At 42.0% G+C, this 15724-nt stretch overlaps 1 protein-coding gene across 1 annotated transcript in view; it reads left to right on the forward strand.

Annotated features, from left to right (window-relative positions):
* Positions 1–7418: 7418 nt before the first annotated feature.
* SIPA1L1 (signal induced proliferation associated 1 like 1) overlaps positions 7419–15724 on the forward strand; it is an 831778-nt gene continuing 823472 nt past the window's right edge. Inside the window, exon 1 of the mRNA XM_053697769.1 lies at positions 7419–7643. The gene's annotated coding sequence lies outside the window, so the exon portion shown is untranslated. The remainder of the gene's footprint in view (positions 7644–15724) is intronic.

The raw sequence follows: 15724 nt of genomic DNA on the forward strand, positions 1-15724 counted from the left end.
TAACCACAGTGTTAACGGAACAGCTCACACCATGCACACCTAGTGCAGCCTTAAAGGGCAGCTCACCGCCTGCTCACACAGTCTTAAAGAGGCAGGCACACACAACCTTTAGTGGGTAAAGTCACACCACACGCACACAGTCTTAAAGGGACAGATCGCAGTAATGTTCATGCAGCGCAACCTTAAAGTGAATGTAAATTATACGGTTGTTAATGTACACTAACAATTCTCAATAAACCTATAATTGAAACCGCAATGTTTTTTTTCTTCAAAATTCATGTTATCCTATTATAATTTATATTATAACTTATCTCCGTTCTGATGGATAACACCTCCCATCCTGGACTTCCTGTATTCTGACTACATTGCGTATAGAGCAGTCCCGCCTGCTCTATTACGTAGTCCTGAAGCACGCTCACGAAGAGAAATCAATTAGCCCATGCGTTTTAAAACTGTGGCTAATATGCGCATGCGTGCCCTGATCCATTGCGAATCGTAGTAAATGCTTAGCGCATGCGCTAGACGTGGACGAGCATTGCTTGTCAATCACGAATAGGAAGGGAACGCATGCGCAGTTATATCGCATGACGACAAAAAAAGGGGCTGGACGCCACGGGGTGTAATTGATTATTCGTTAAAGGAACTGTCTATCAACTTGGAACTGAGGGACAAGATGGCGGGCGGAGGAATAAAGTAAGAAATATAGCGATAAAAACGTTTATATTCGCATTTCTTATTCAATTAAAAAAAAAATCATGACTTAAACTAACGTTTATTTTTGAAGATTCACAACATGAGGATGAGAGGTGACCGTGAGTTTACATTCACTTTAAAGGGCAGCTCGACACCTGCGCACAAAGCCTTAAAGGAACAGATTACCATAATGTACACGCAGCGCATCCTTAAAGGGCAGCTAGACACCTGCGCACAGAGCCTTAAAGGGACAGATCACCGTAATGTACATGCAGCGCAACCTTAAAGAGCAGCTCGACACCTGCGCACACAGCCTTAAAGGGACAGATCACCATAATGTGCACGCAGCGCAATCTTAAAGGGCAGCTCAACACCTGCGCACAGAGCCTTAAAGGGACAGATCACCGTAATGTGGGCGCAGCGCAACCTTAAAGGGCAGCTCGACACCTGCGCACAGAGCCTTAAAGTGACAGATCACTGTAATGTGCACACAGCGCAACCTTAAAGGGCAGCTCGACACCTGCGCACAGAGCCTTAAAGGGACAGATCACTGTAATGTGCACGCAGCGCAACCTTAAAGGGCAGCTCGACACCTGCGCACACAGCCTTAAAGGGACAGATCACTGTAATGTGCACGCAGCGCAACCTTAAAGGGCAGCTCGACACCTGCGCACAGAGCCTTAGAGGGACAGATCACCGTAATGTGGACGCAGCACAACCTTAAAGGGCAGCTCGACACCTGCGCACAGAGCCTTAAAGGGATATATTACCGTAATGTGCACGCAGCGCAACCTTAAAGGGCAGCTCGACACCTGCGCACAGAGCCTTAAAGGGACAGATCACCACAATGTGCACGTAACGTAACCTTAAAGGGTACCTCGGCACCTGCTCACAGTCTTAAAGGGGCAGGCACGCACAACCTTTTAGTGAGTTTACACGCACAGTTTTAAAGGGAGCGATAGTATGCATCCCCATGTGATGCACGCAGCCTTAAAGAGACGCTCTGTCTTAACGGAACAGTGGCACGTGCACGCACACAAACACACAGAGCACTCTCAGCCTTTAAAAGGACAACTTGTACCACACGCATATAGCCTAAAAGGGACAGATCACCATAATATTCACGCAGCGCAACCATAAAGGGCAGCTCGGCACCTGCGCACACAGTCTTTAAGGTACAGGCACACACAACCTTTAGTGGTTAAACCCAGACAGTTTTAAAGAGAGCAATAGTATGCATCCACACGCAAAGCACAGCGCCTTAAAGGGACACTCTGTCTTAAAGGGACAGGGGCATGTGCACAGCCTTTAAAAGGACAACTTGCACCATAACCACAGTGTTAACGGAACAGCTCACACCATGCACACCTAGTGCAGCCTTAAAGGGCAGCTCACCGCCTGCTCACACAGTCTTAAAGAGGCAGGCACACACAACCTTTAGTGGGTAAAGTCACACCACACGCACACAGTCTTAAAGGGACAGATCGCAGTAATGTTCATGCAGCGCAACCTTAAAGTGAATGTAAATTATACGGTTGTTAATGTACACTAACAATTCTCAATAAACCTATAATTGAAACCGCAATGTTTTTTTTCTTCAAAATTCATGTTATCCTATTATAATTTATATTATAACTTATCTCCGTTCTGATGGATAACACCTCCCATCCTGGACTTCCTGTATTCTGACTACATTGCGTATAGAGCAGTCCCGCCTGCTCTATTACGTAGTCCTGAAGCACGCTCACGAAGAGAAATCAATTAGCCCATGCGTTTTAAAACTGTGGCTAATATGCGCATGCGTGCCCTGATCCATTGCGAATCGTAGTAAATGCTTAGCGCATGCGCTAGACGTGGACGAGCATTGCTTGTCAATCACGAATAGGAAGGGAACGCATGCGCAGTTATATCGCATGACGACAAAAAAAGGGGCTGGACGCCACGGGGTGTAATTGATTATTCGTTAAAGGAACTGTCTATCAACTTGGAACTGAGGGACAAGATGGCGGGCGGAGGAATAAAGTAAGAAATATAGCGATAAAAACGTTTATATTCGCATTTCTTATTCAATTAAAAAAAAAATCATGACTTAAACTAACGTTTATTTTTGAAGATTCACAACATGAGGATGAGAGGTGACCGTGAGTTTACATTCACTTTAAAGGGCAGCTCGACACCTGCGCACAAAGCCTTAAAGGAACAGATTACCATAATGTACACGCAGCGCATCCTTAAAGGGCAGCTTGACACCTGCGCACAGAGCCTTAAAGGGACAGATCACCGTAATGTACATGCAGCGCAACCTTAAAGAGCAGCTCGACACCTGCGCACACAGCCTTAAAGGGACAGATCACCATAATGTGCACGCAGCGCAATCTTAAAGGGCAGCTCAACACCTGCGCACAGAGCCTTAAAGGGACAGATCACCGTAATGTGGGCGCAGCGCAACCTTAAAGGGCAGCTCGACACCTGCGCACAGAGCCTTAAAGGGACAGATCACTGTAATGTGCACACAGCGCAACCTTAAAGGGCAGCTCGACACCTGCGCACAGAGCCTTAAAGGGACAGATCACTGTAATGTGCACACAGCGCAACCTTAAAGGGCAGCTCGACACCTGCGCACACAGCCTTAAAGGGACAGATCACTGTAATGTGCACGCAGCGCAACCTTAAAGGGCAGCTCGACACCTGCGCACAGAGCCTTAGAGGGACAGATCACCGTAATGTGGACGCAGCACAACCTTAAAGGGCAGCTCGACACCTGCGCACAGAGCCTTAAAGGGATATATTACCGTAATGTGCACGCAGCGCAACCTTAAAGGGCAGCTCGACACCTGCGCACAGAGCCTTAAAGGGACAGATCACCACAATGTGCATGTAACGTAACCTTAAAGGGTACCTCGGCACCTGCTCACAGTCTTAAAGGGGCAGGCACGCACAACCTTTTAGTGAGTTTACACGCACAGTTTTAAAGGGAGCGATAGTATGCATCCCCATGTGATGCACGCAGCCTTAAAGAGACGCTCTGTCTTAACGGAACAGTGGCACGTGCACGCACACAAACACACAGAGCACTCTCAGCCTTTAAAAGGACAACTTGTACCACACGCATATAGCCTAAAAGGGACAGATCACCATAATATTCACGCAGCGCAACCATAAAGGGCAGCTCGGCACCTGCGCACACAGTCTTTAAGGTACAGGCACACACAACCTTTAGTGGTTAAACCCAGACAGTTTTAAAGAGAGCAATAGTATGCATCCACACGCAAAGCACAGCGCCTTAAAGGGACACTCTGTCTTAAAGGGACAGGGGCATGTGCACAGCCTTTAAAAGGACAACTTGCACCATAACCACAGTGTTAACGGAACAGCTCACACCATGCACACCTAGTGCAGCCTTAAAGGGCAGCTCACCGCCTGCTCACACAGTCTTAAAGAGGCAGGCACACACAACCTTTAGTGGGTAAAGTCACACCACACGCACACAGTCTTAAAGGGAGCGATAACAGTATACATCCACACGCAACGCACACAGCCTTAAAGGAACATCTCACACAATGCTCAGTCATTAAGGGGCAGGCACACAGGCTTTTAAGCACACCCAAATGCACACAGCCTTAAATGGGCACCCAGTATTAAAGTGACAGACACAAACGCAGACTTTAAATGGGGAGCACACACCACACACACACAGTTTTAATGGTACAGGTGCACATACACAGCACACACAGCCTTAACAGCACAAATCACATTACGCTTGCACAGTCTTAAAGGCACAGGCACCCTCACACAATGCACACAGTCCTTAAAGTGATAGTAAACTTTTCCCCTTTGTCTAAACAAATCTGGAATGTTATAGATATTTTAGAAGGAGTTTAACTCTTCAGTTGTTATGAAGATGCGCTATAACTTACTTTTTAATGTAGCGCTGAAATTCAAATACCCTGCCCTGGCCACAAACTTGAAAAGTAATATTTTTATTGAACTAACAGTTTGAATTATTTTCCAATCATCTCTCTAAAACAAAGGTGCTGTATAACTAGAGGGCTGATTAGGGAACCGTTCAATCTGTTAGCTCAACAACAAAACAACAAACACACTCACAGACTAAATGCACAGCTCATGGCTTTGTGTGGATGCCATAAAATCTCTATAACTCTTTTTATGATTGCCTTGAGCCATCTCTAAGGGGCCAATTTACTAAAGTGCGGACAGACATGATACAATGTAGCGTATTATGTCCGCCGCACATCGATAAATGCTGACAGCATACGCTGTCGGCATTTATCATTGCAAAAGCAGTTTTTGATAACTGCTTGTGCAATAGCACCCCCTGCAGATTCACGGCCAATCGGCCACTAGCAGGGGGTGTCAATCAGCCTAATCGTATAGGATCGGGCGTATTGAAGACCGCAGCCTCAGAGGCAGCAGATCAGTTATGGACCAGCGGTCTTTAGACCGCTGCTTCATAACTGCCAGTTCTGGTGAGCCTGAAGGCTTGCACGGAAACAGAGGGCATCAAGCTCCATTCGGAACTTGAGAATTTGGCCCCAAAGTCTGTGTGTACCATAAACCATTCATTTAAAGCATTTAAGGCTGTGCGTGAATGCCATGAGCTGTCCTTTTAAAGCTGTGTGTGTGAACATTGTGGCACCTGTACCGTTAAAACTATGTGTGTGTGGTGTGAGCTCCCCCTTTAAAGTCTGCGTTTGTGTCTGTCACTTTAATACTGGGTGCCCCTTTAAGGCTGTGTGCGTTGCGTGTGGATGTATACTGTTATCGCTCCCTTTAAGACTGTGTGCGTGTGGTGTGACTTTATCCACTAAAGGATGTGTGTGCCTGCCCCTTTAAGACTGTGTGAGCAGGCGGTGAGCTGCCCTTTAAGGCTGCGCTAGGTGTGCATGGTGTGAGCTGTTCCGTTAACACTGTGAGGTTATGGTGCAAGTTGTCCTTTTAAAAGCTGTGCACGTGCCACTGTCTTGTTAACACAGAGCGTCCCTTTAAGGCTGCGTGCATCACATGGGGATGCATACTATCCCTCCCTTTAAAACTGTGCGTGTAAACTCACTAAAAGGTTGTGTGTGCCTGCCCCTTTAAGACTGTGAGCAAGTGCCAAGCTGCCCTTTAAGGTTGCGCTGCATGCACATTGCAGTGATCTTTCCCTTTAAGGCTCTGTGCGCAGGTGTTGAGCTGCCCTTTAAGGTTGCCCTGCGTGCACATTATGGTGATCTGTCCCTTTAAGGCTCTGTGCGCAGGTGTCGAGCTGACCTTTAAGGTTGCGCTGTGTGCACATTACAGTGATCTGTCCCTTTAAGGCTTTGTGCGCAGGTGTCGAGCTGCCCTTTAAGGTTGCGCTGTGTCCACATTACGGTGATCTGTCCCTTTAAGGCTTTGTGCGCAGGTGTCGAGCTGCCCTTTAAGGTTGCACTGCGTCCACATTACGGTGATCTGTCCCTTTAAGGCTGTGTGCGCAGGTGTCGAGCTGCCCTTTAAGGTTGCGTTGCATGCACATTACAGTGATCTGTCCCTTTAAGGCTTTGTGCGCAGGTGTCGAGCTGCCCTTTAAGGTTGCGCTGCGTGTACATTACGGTGATCTGTTCCTTTAAGGGTTTGTGCGCAGGTGTCGAGCTGCCCTTTAAGGTTGCGCTGCATGCACATTACGGTGATCTGTTCCTTTAAGGCTTTGTGCGCAGGTGTAGAGGTGCCCTTTAAGGTTGCGCTGCATGCACAATACAGTGATTTGTCCCTTTAAGGCTGTGTGCGCAGGTGTTGAGCTGCCCTTTAAGGTTGCACTGCGTGCACATTACAGTGATCTGTCCCTTTAAGGCTGTGTGCGCAGGTGTCGAGCTGCCCTTTAAGGTTGCGCTACATGAACATTACTGCGATCTGTCCCTTTAAGACTGTGTGCGTGTGGTGCTAGTTGACCCTTTCAAGGCTGTGTGTTTTTTTTTGTCTGTCCCTTTAAGACTGTGTGACCAGGTGCTATCCTGCCCTTTAAGGCTGTGTGAACATTATTTCCTCAGCAGTTTGTACAGTTGTTACTGAGAGGGCTGCTTTAAGTGTCTGTGTACAGTAAACAGTTACAAATGTATAAAAAGCTGTAGGCTGAGGGTTTGATACAATGTATCCATGTAGGTGAGCAGAGCTGGCTGGCTGTGGAAAGTCTATGGGGAAAACAGGGACTTTACACCCCAAAATAGGGCTCCCCTTTTTGTTCCTGGAGACACAAACACTACAGTATTGTTGGTAGCCCTCATCTGAACCCCCATACCAAGTTTTGTAGGAAAATAATGAGATATGGCTGAGAAAATAATTTAGAACGCTAAACTAAGATTTTACCCACCAGTGGCCATGCAAGCCCCTTTAAGCCACAAACATCTGCTCTCCTTCTACTTTAGTTTATCTGTAAGCCACATGCCAACAACAGATTTTAGATGGGATCTCTGGTTCTGACCGCTGTCGACCCTTTATCACCAACATTCCTGCAGCGATCATCCACTCAGGTCACAACAATACCCATGCAGTCGCTTAGTTCGCCACATACCCGCACCAAACCAAGCTATGGCTCTAATGAAGCACTGTCATTCATACTATCGTTTTAGACAACTTTTTAGAACAGACAGTACCTAAGCTGTCGCCATGGTAACAACACACTACCCTCCTCCCGCTGCTCGCCATCTTGCACAGTCAGGGGTCTCGCGAGAGTTGCTAGTGCAGCTCTGCGAGAGCAGGCGGAGGATAACTTTGTTCTTAACTTATGGAAGCTTGGAGAGAGGATCTGAAAAGGCTGCGGTTGATATGGGAGCGCTCGTAGGAGTAAAGGAAGGCGCTGGATTATTATCGGTGGCTTTTGTATTTGAGTCTTCGTGCAAAGCCCGTGCAGTCATTTAGTGCGGACAGAGGGTCTCTGTGCGGTGCCTGCAGGAGGAGCCATTGACAGACACAAGGTACAGAGACCTGAGAATGTATTGCATGGGTAGCCGTGTGCTGTGGTAGGGGGGAAGGCTGCATTCCTATGCAATGTTCGCCGCAATGACTGTTCAATGGTATTCAGCACTGTTACATGCAGCATCTTGTTAAACGACAGCAGATTAAATGATGCTAAGTTAGCTGTAACTCCTTATATAGCTTCCATGGGTCAGTGTCACTAAATTCAACCTACGATTAAATTCTTTGTATTTACTAAATTCACCGCCATACATATTAAAATAACACACGTTATAGTCCGTTTTATACAGCGCTCCAAGCTAAATGACTCCACATTCACATATAGAACCGAAATAGTATTTACTTTGTGATCACCTACTGATTGCTCTGTAATATATAGAACCATATCCCCGAGCTCAATGACTCCACCGTTATATAAGGAGCTAGAGCCCCGTAGGCTGTTTCCTTTTTTCCTCCACATACGCTTTGCTTCCAGCACTGGGGTATAATGGCACTACTGGGCATATAAAGTTATGACCCCATATATTGTTATTTTTTTACCCTTCCCAAAGATCTCTGCAAACTATATTTTGACTTGCAGAATCATGATCTCACAAATTGCATTGGGACCTGTAGCACCATTTCCTACCCCTGGATCACTAAAAGAAACAGACATACTTCATAACCATAACAGATACTGTGAAGGACAACATCTTTTTCTGAAACAAAAAAGCCTTTGTGTGTAAGGTGAGCTTACAATAGTGAATCATAATATATAATGAAGTAAAGCACACAGTAGTAGAACTTTATTTACACTAACTGCACAGTAATACAGCATCCTGAGTTGAGAAATGTTACTGTAGAATATAGGCAAATGTCACACATTGCATTATAGCTTACAGAACACCAAGATAACAGACTGCATTATGATACCCAGAGTCATAAACCTGAATACTGCACTGTCGTACAACAAATAAAAAATAATATATATATATATATATATATATATATATATATATATATATATACACACACACTCATAATCTTGTCTTGAAGATCTAATTAAATTATCACAGAGAAGCATCATACTGTGATGTGATTTCAAGGAGCACCCTGATCCTTTAAACAGCTTTAAAACCTGAAAAATATAAGATTACACTTTGAACATGTTCTTATTGTATAATGGTTAAATACACATTGTTGATCCCATTGTGGCAAGGTAGCATAACTTAACATAGACCATAACATTACGTCATGCCCAAATCCATCTGTACTGTGCAACATACAAAAACAACTGCTGTCATTCAGTATACCGGACCCAGTACAATATGAAGTATAATCTGTTCACAATGTCCCAACATAAACCATTTTAAACTCAACAACTGAATTTTGTAATCTAGACAACCAAAAGCTTACACGCCATGTTTTCTGCCTTACTGCACCCATTGTAATATGAAACCATAACCTCACAGGGGCTAAGCTCCCATACATTTTTGTGACCACACAGAGTTTATCCTTATCAGTCAAGTTGCAGTTTGACTGTAGAGCTCTCGTTCAGAAATTACATTAATGGAAAATGCTATAGCTTACGTCATAGCTTGCTTTTTCAAAGGAATCTTTTTCCTCAATGCAATCTCATTCAAAGCCTTTTGTTAAACTAAATGCATACCAGTTAATTACTGCATTCTAGGTCTTCAGTTTCATTCATCCTTTTCATTTCCTATTGCTGCTATGCAGTGAGTGTTTAAATGTCCCTTACTTGACTCCCATGTTGCTCTCAGATTTCCCATTTGCACTAGCAGCACACCTCTCCATAACCAAACCATAAATGTCTTCTGTTTTTACTCCGATAGAATTTCAAGTTCTGGGATCACCCCATCAATGTAGCATTCATTGATATTGTCTTTATGAAAATGGTGACTGGTTGAATAGGAGCCTTTTGTAACCTTTTGTTGTAAGCCTTTTTTAATGACTTTTAATATGTTTAAAGTGCTGCTACTGTGTGTTGTTAACAATTTCTGAATACAATGGGTTAAATAGCTAAAATATGGGTAATGAATTCACTGTGGTTAGCAAATGTGCTTCCTACTCAAGTTAGTTGTTTACAATGTGATATCTGTATAGATTGTAAGCCTTCTGGGCAAGAGTGATTAGTGTATTTATGAACATTCAGGGACATGAGTGTCCTGAAGGAGGGGGTTACAAGAGGGAGAGTTTTGATTTTTATATCTATGTGCAAGCATCAGCTTTTTAGATGAGACTTTTTTTTTTTTGAAATGTATATAACAAGCAGCAACTCATGTTGCCATTAATATATTGTTTGGGTCATTTATTTCTTTATTGTTATGTGGTTGCTCATATATCTTTTTTATATTTATTTGTGACCAAAAATGTTAAAGTCACTATAGCCATTTGCAACAATATATGTTTTAGTTTTGTTCACATAGCACTTAAAGGGACAGTCTAGTCCAAAATAAGCGTTCTTGATTCAGATAGGGCATGTCATTTTAAAGAATTTACTTTTATCACCAATTTTGCTTTGTTCTCTTGGTATTCTTAGTTGAAAGCTAAACCTAGGAAGTTCATATGCTAATTTCTAAGCCATTGAATGCTGCCTCTTCTCTCAGGGCATTTTGACAGTTTTTCACCACTAGAGGGTGTTAGTTCATGTGTGTCATATAGATAACACTGTGCTCATGCATGCAGAGTTCCAGTGAGCTAGCTCTGATTGGCTAAAATGGATGTCTGTCAAAATAACTGAAATAAGGGGACAGTTTGCAGAGGCTTAGATACAGGGTTATCAGAGGTAAAAAGTGTATTTATATAACTGTTGGTTATGCAAAACTAGGAACTGGGTAATAAAGGGATTATCTTTATTTTTAAACGATAAAAATTCTGTAGACTGTCCCTTTAATGTAGTTGTAACTTTTTATTGCTAGTGTATTGATAATTGTTAAATGATAACATTTATTTGGATACAAATAGAACCCTGGTTTTCAAACCTGTCCTCAAGCCTCCCTAACAGTCCAGGTTTTCAGGATTACCTTGGGCGCAGGTAAAATAACCATGTTTATTAATCAGCTGATTATGTCACCTGTGTTCCAGTTCAGATATCCTCAAAATGTGGCCTGTTAGGGAGGCCTGAGAACAGGTTTGAAAACCAGTAATATAGAATAATGTGTCTCTCTCTATAGGCAGCGTGATATGTTGTAATGGATGTTTTTAGCAAGAAAAAAACAAAGGTTGGATGATAATCTAGAACTGATAAAATTTTGTTTTTCTGTAGTGTAGTGAAAGAGTTAGCATCAACATCCTATCCGTAATCCCTACAATAAAATCAGAGACTTATTTTCTTTATATTTTATCATGTAAAATTGACAATAAAACTGCTGCTAGGTATCGCATCATCGAGGACTAAGCACTCTCATTTCTTTCAAATTCTTCATGTCAGCACACGACAGCAAAGATTCACAGCAGCAGTGCAATGTAACAGACTTGTCATACAATATGAGCTTCACTTTCACTTTGTAGTGTCAATGCAGGCTATGCATTTGTGTGTGTGTGCACCACAGGCCTTTGGTATGGTATACTATAAACTAATATTAGATCCTAAACCCTGGCTGCTGTACTATTACTAAAGTGATGAGAATGCATATCCTTTAGTGTATGTAAAAATTTTTTTTGATATATATATATATATATATATATATATATATATATATATATATATATATATATATATATATATATATATATATATATATATATATATATATCAGTAGTAGCCATGTTAGTCCAGAGATTCAGATATCAAAATAACAAGCGTATTGCATTGAGCAATAATACTTTTTTTATTGGATTAACTATACATTTATAAGATGACAAGCTTTCGGAAGAGTTCCTTCCTTTATCAAGTCTGAAGCAATACTGTAGTATTGCTTAAGACTTGATAAAGGAAGGAACTCTTCCGAAAGCTTGTCATCTTATAAAATATATATATATATATATATATATATATATATATATATATATATATATATATATATATATATATATATATATATACACACACACCCCAATATTTATCAATTCCTGTTAGATATTTATCAATTCCTGTTAGATATGGAAGTGCAGAACACTGTTCTATTATTCCCCACAGTGATTGGCTTTTCACTCTAGTGACCTATTTATAACTGTCCCTAATTGGCCATGGCAGATAAAGTGACCTAAATTACAAAATGGCAGCTTCCATTATTTTATAGACCTTAAAGGGACAGTATACACTCATTTTCATATAACTGCATGTAATAGACACTACTATAAAGAATAAGATGCACAGATACTGATATAAAAATCCAGTATAAAATGGTTTAAAAACGTACTTAGAAGCTGTCAGTTTGGCTCTGTTGAAAAGGCAGTCGGAAAGCCCACTGCAAGTGGAAAATAAGACACTCCCCCTTCTTTTGCATATGAAAAGACCCTTTACACAAACAGGAGCAAACTGGAGAAGGTAGCTGACGGTATTCAAATAAAACTTTGGGGCTTGGTTAGGAGTCTGAAAATCAGAGCAATGTTATTTAAAAATAAGCAAAATTATACATTTTTTAAAAAACAAACTTTATGGGCTTTATAAATAGATCAACTACAAAACATTTATGCAAAGAAAAAATGAGTGTATAATGGCCCTTTAAAGCTTTACACTTATTTTCTCCCTATTTAAACAACTAACGAATCTTTAAAAAAAATGTCTACATGATATTCTCAGACTAAACGTTTCTTTCAATGCATAATTCTATCTAGCATTTTACTGTTTAATGTCCCTTTTAATTATTTTATTCAACTCCACTCTTTAACTTCCAGAAATAATAAGCCTGTTAAACTAATCACTTGAGAATTGTGTGCAGTTCTGGAGGGTATAATCTCCAGAAGGATATAAACAAACTGGAATCTGTGAGCAAAGGCGGGCTACTAAAATTGGGACACGGTCTAAAAAATAAAACTTACCAGGAGAGGTGATATGACAAAAACTAAAAAAAAAAGTGATGGTAAATTCTAGCATTCCAAAAACACTATGATTTAACATCGCTATAAATAAAGTCTGAATTCATTCATGACTTAAAAAAAAAAAAAAAAGTTTGTAAAAAGTACCTTCTGCCGTGGCTTTACTGCTAAACTAAGCGCCTCCGGCCACCTATGCCAATGTTCATTATTTTTTAATAAGGTGATATTTTCACCTCCTAGCCAATATCCATCCTGGCCTACGGCACAGTGCCATACAGCGAGCACGGCTATTGGCTAGTAGGTAGAAATGTCACCTCATTGAAAAAAAAACAACTTTGCTGTGGGCAGAGGCGCTTAGTTTAGCAGTAAAGCTGCAACAGAAGAGAGGTGGTTATTTTTTGTTTGTTTGTTTTGTTTTTACACACTTTTAAAAAAACCCAAAAAAAACAACAACTCGTGAATGAAGGTAGCCTTTTTTATAGCGATTGTAAATCCTAGCGTTTTTGAAATGCTGGGCTTTACCATCTCTTTTAAGGGGCTTAGTAAAGCTGACAATGCACATATTTTTCATTTAACGAACGGGTACTAGATTCAGGAGTAATTTGCAGAAGCACTGATTGATTCATCCACAAGAGGTGCTAATTACAAACACTGTAGGGGTCTTCAAGAATACCTGGGATAAGCATAAGGCTATCCAATGAACTAGATAAGTTTATACTTTTAGGAAACATTAGGCGGACTTGTTGGGCCTATGGTTCGTATCTGCCGTCATTTAAATAATGTTCCACGCAGTATGTGTATTTGTTATAGTTGCTACATATACCATATGTTTTTTTTATATAAAACTATTCTTGCAGGCCTTGTTTGTCACTCATCTGCACATACTAACACATACAATCTATTATTTAAACATGTGAAAAACAGGACAATGAAAGGCAGGGTTTTAAAACATTAGCTTTCAAATTCAGTCATGCTCTGCAGGGGTTAAAGCACAGGTGCAATGGCCTACATTTGATTCCCCCTCCAAGATGTCAGTACCATGTTTAGATTAACTTTCTTGTTACCTCCTTAACACCCATCAACTGCATCCACAAAAACACCAAGAGCAGCAATTCCAAAGGGGAGTGAAGATACTCTTGTGGCTCCCTTAATGGACTGATCAATTAAGATGTCTGTCCTGTTCAGGATAACCTCATATTCTCCTCACTGCACTTCAAATACTTATAGTATGGCGGGGTCAACTAAGCAGAATATTCTTATCTGGCCATGCATTAGGGCTGGGCAATATGGGGGGGGAGGGAAATCTCGATTTTAAAAAATAAACCACGATTGAGATTTTATTGCGATTTTTCACGCAAGCCCCCCTCTGTAACCTACATAACCCCCATCGGCTCCCACTGTGACCCCACACCGCCTGTAACCACCATCAGCCCCCAACCCACATAAGTCTCAGCGCACCCCCCGCCCTGTAACCTGCATCAGCCACAGCGCTTCCTGGTAAGTCGGCCCCCCTCCCTGTAACCCGCATCAGCCACAGCGCTCCCCGGTAAGTCGGCCCCCCACCCTGTAACTTGCATCAGCCACAGCTCACCCAGGTAAGTCGGCCCCCCTCCTTGTAACTCGCATCAGCCACAGCTCACCCCGGTAAGTCGGCCCAATCTCCCTGTAACCCGCATCAGCCACAGCGCACCCCTCCCTGTAACCCTGCATCGCTCCCCAGTACGTCGGCTCAATGTCGCAAGGCGGGCACGGCAAGTCAGCGGCCCTCCTGTACGTCATAGGTGACATCAAATGGGGAGGGGCTAAAAATCACATACTCTCACGGTTTTAAAACCGCGGCGATTAATCGCGGTTTAAAATTGCATCCGCGATTAATCATGCAGCCCTACCATGCAGCATTCTGGGTATTGTAGTCCCCAGGTGTGGCATACAAGAGGTATGCTGGGGTGCCCGATGCATTTGCTGCTAATGAAAATTAGGCAGAAGGGTGTGGTAGCTTCAGTTTTTGAACATCCATTCACCAGGCCCAGTTTTAAAGGTGCTATGGGCGCCCTTGTGTGTCGGTTAATTATTGTGGTGCTTTAGTTTTATGTCTGTTTAAAGGGACATTAAAACAAAAAACATGCACATGAAAGAGCATCTATTCATTAATAGAGGATGAAAGCATTTTCACGAAAGTGCAATACCAGAACAAGAGTTGGAGGGTCGATGAGCCTTCTAGTTTTTATATCACATCAAAAATATGTGAAATATTGCTTCATTTTAAAAAAAATTTAAATGTTTTTAAAGCTTGAACCTGAGGGAAATGCACAGCTGATATGTAGGTATCTGATGCTTGCTAGCTAATATGCACAGGTCCTATAATTGCACTTGTGCACTGGTTTTCATACCTACCCTCATGCCTCCCTCAGCTTGTTAGTAAACATGGTTATTTTACCTGCTCTCATCCAAAGTAATCCTGAAAATATGACCTGTTGGGGAGGCCTGAGAACCGGTTTGAAAACCCAGTGGACTAGCAAGCTCCTGATATCTGACAAGGTTTTTCAGTACAAGAGTGTGAATTAAAAATCTTTAGTTAAAATACCCCTTTTAGTTGGAATAAAGAAAATATAATTCTTGACAAAGCACCCGCCAAACAATGCATCACAAATTAAAGCATTAAATATATTAAAGAAACATTCTTAAGCTAATTACTCTTGGTATCTTTATTTGAAAAAGTAGGAATTTAAGTAAGGAGCCGGCCCATTTTTGGTTCAGAACCCTGGGTACCGCTTACTGATTGGTGGCTACATTTGGCCACCAATCAGCAAGCGCTACCCAGGTTTTGAACAAAAAATGGGCCGGCTTCTAAGCTTGCATTCCTTCTGTTCAAATAAAGATACCAAGAGAACAAAGAAAAATTGATAATAGGAGTAAATTAGAAAGTTGTTTAAAATTGCATGCCCTGAATCATGAAAGAAAAATTGGGTTTCGTATAGCTTTAACTCTGAAATGAGCTTTGTTCATTTTCACAGCGCAATACTCGGGATCTTAGGTAGATTCTGATTGACAGAGAGGAAGGTACACAGTTCAAATGCGCCAATCAGGGGGTCGATCCGAT

Source organism: Bombina bombina, chromosome 1 (genome assembly GCF_027579735.1).
Source record: "Bombina bombina isolate aBomBom1 chromosome 1, aBomBom1.pri, whole genome shotgun sequence".
In the NCBI taxonomy this organism is placed as follows: Eukaryota; Metazoa; Chordata; class Amphibia; order Anura; family Bombinatoridae; genus Bombina; species Bombina bombina.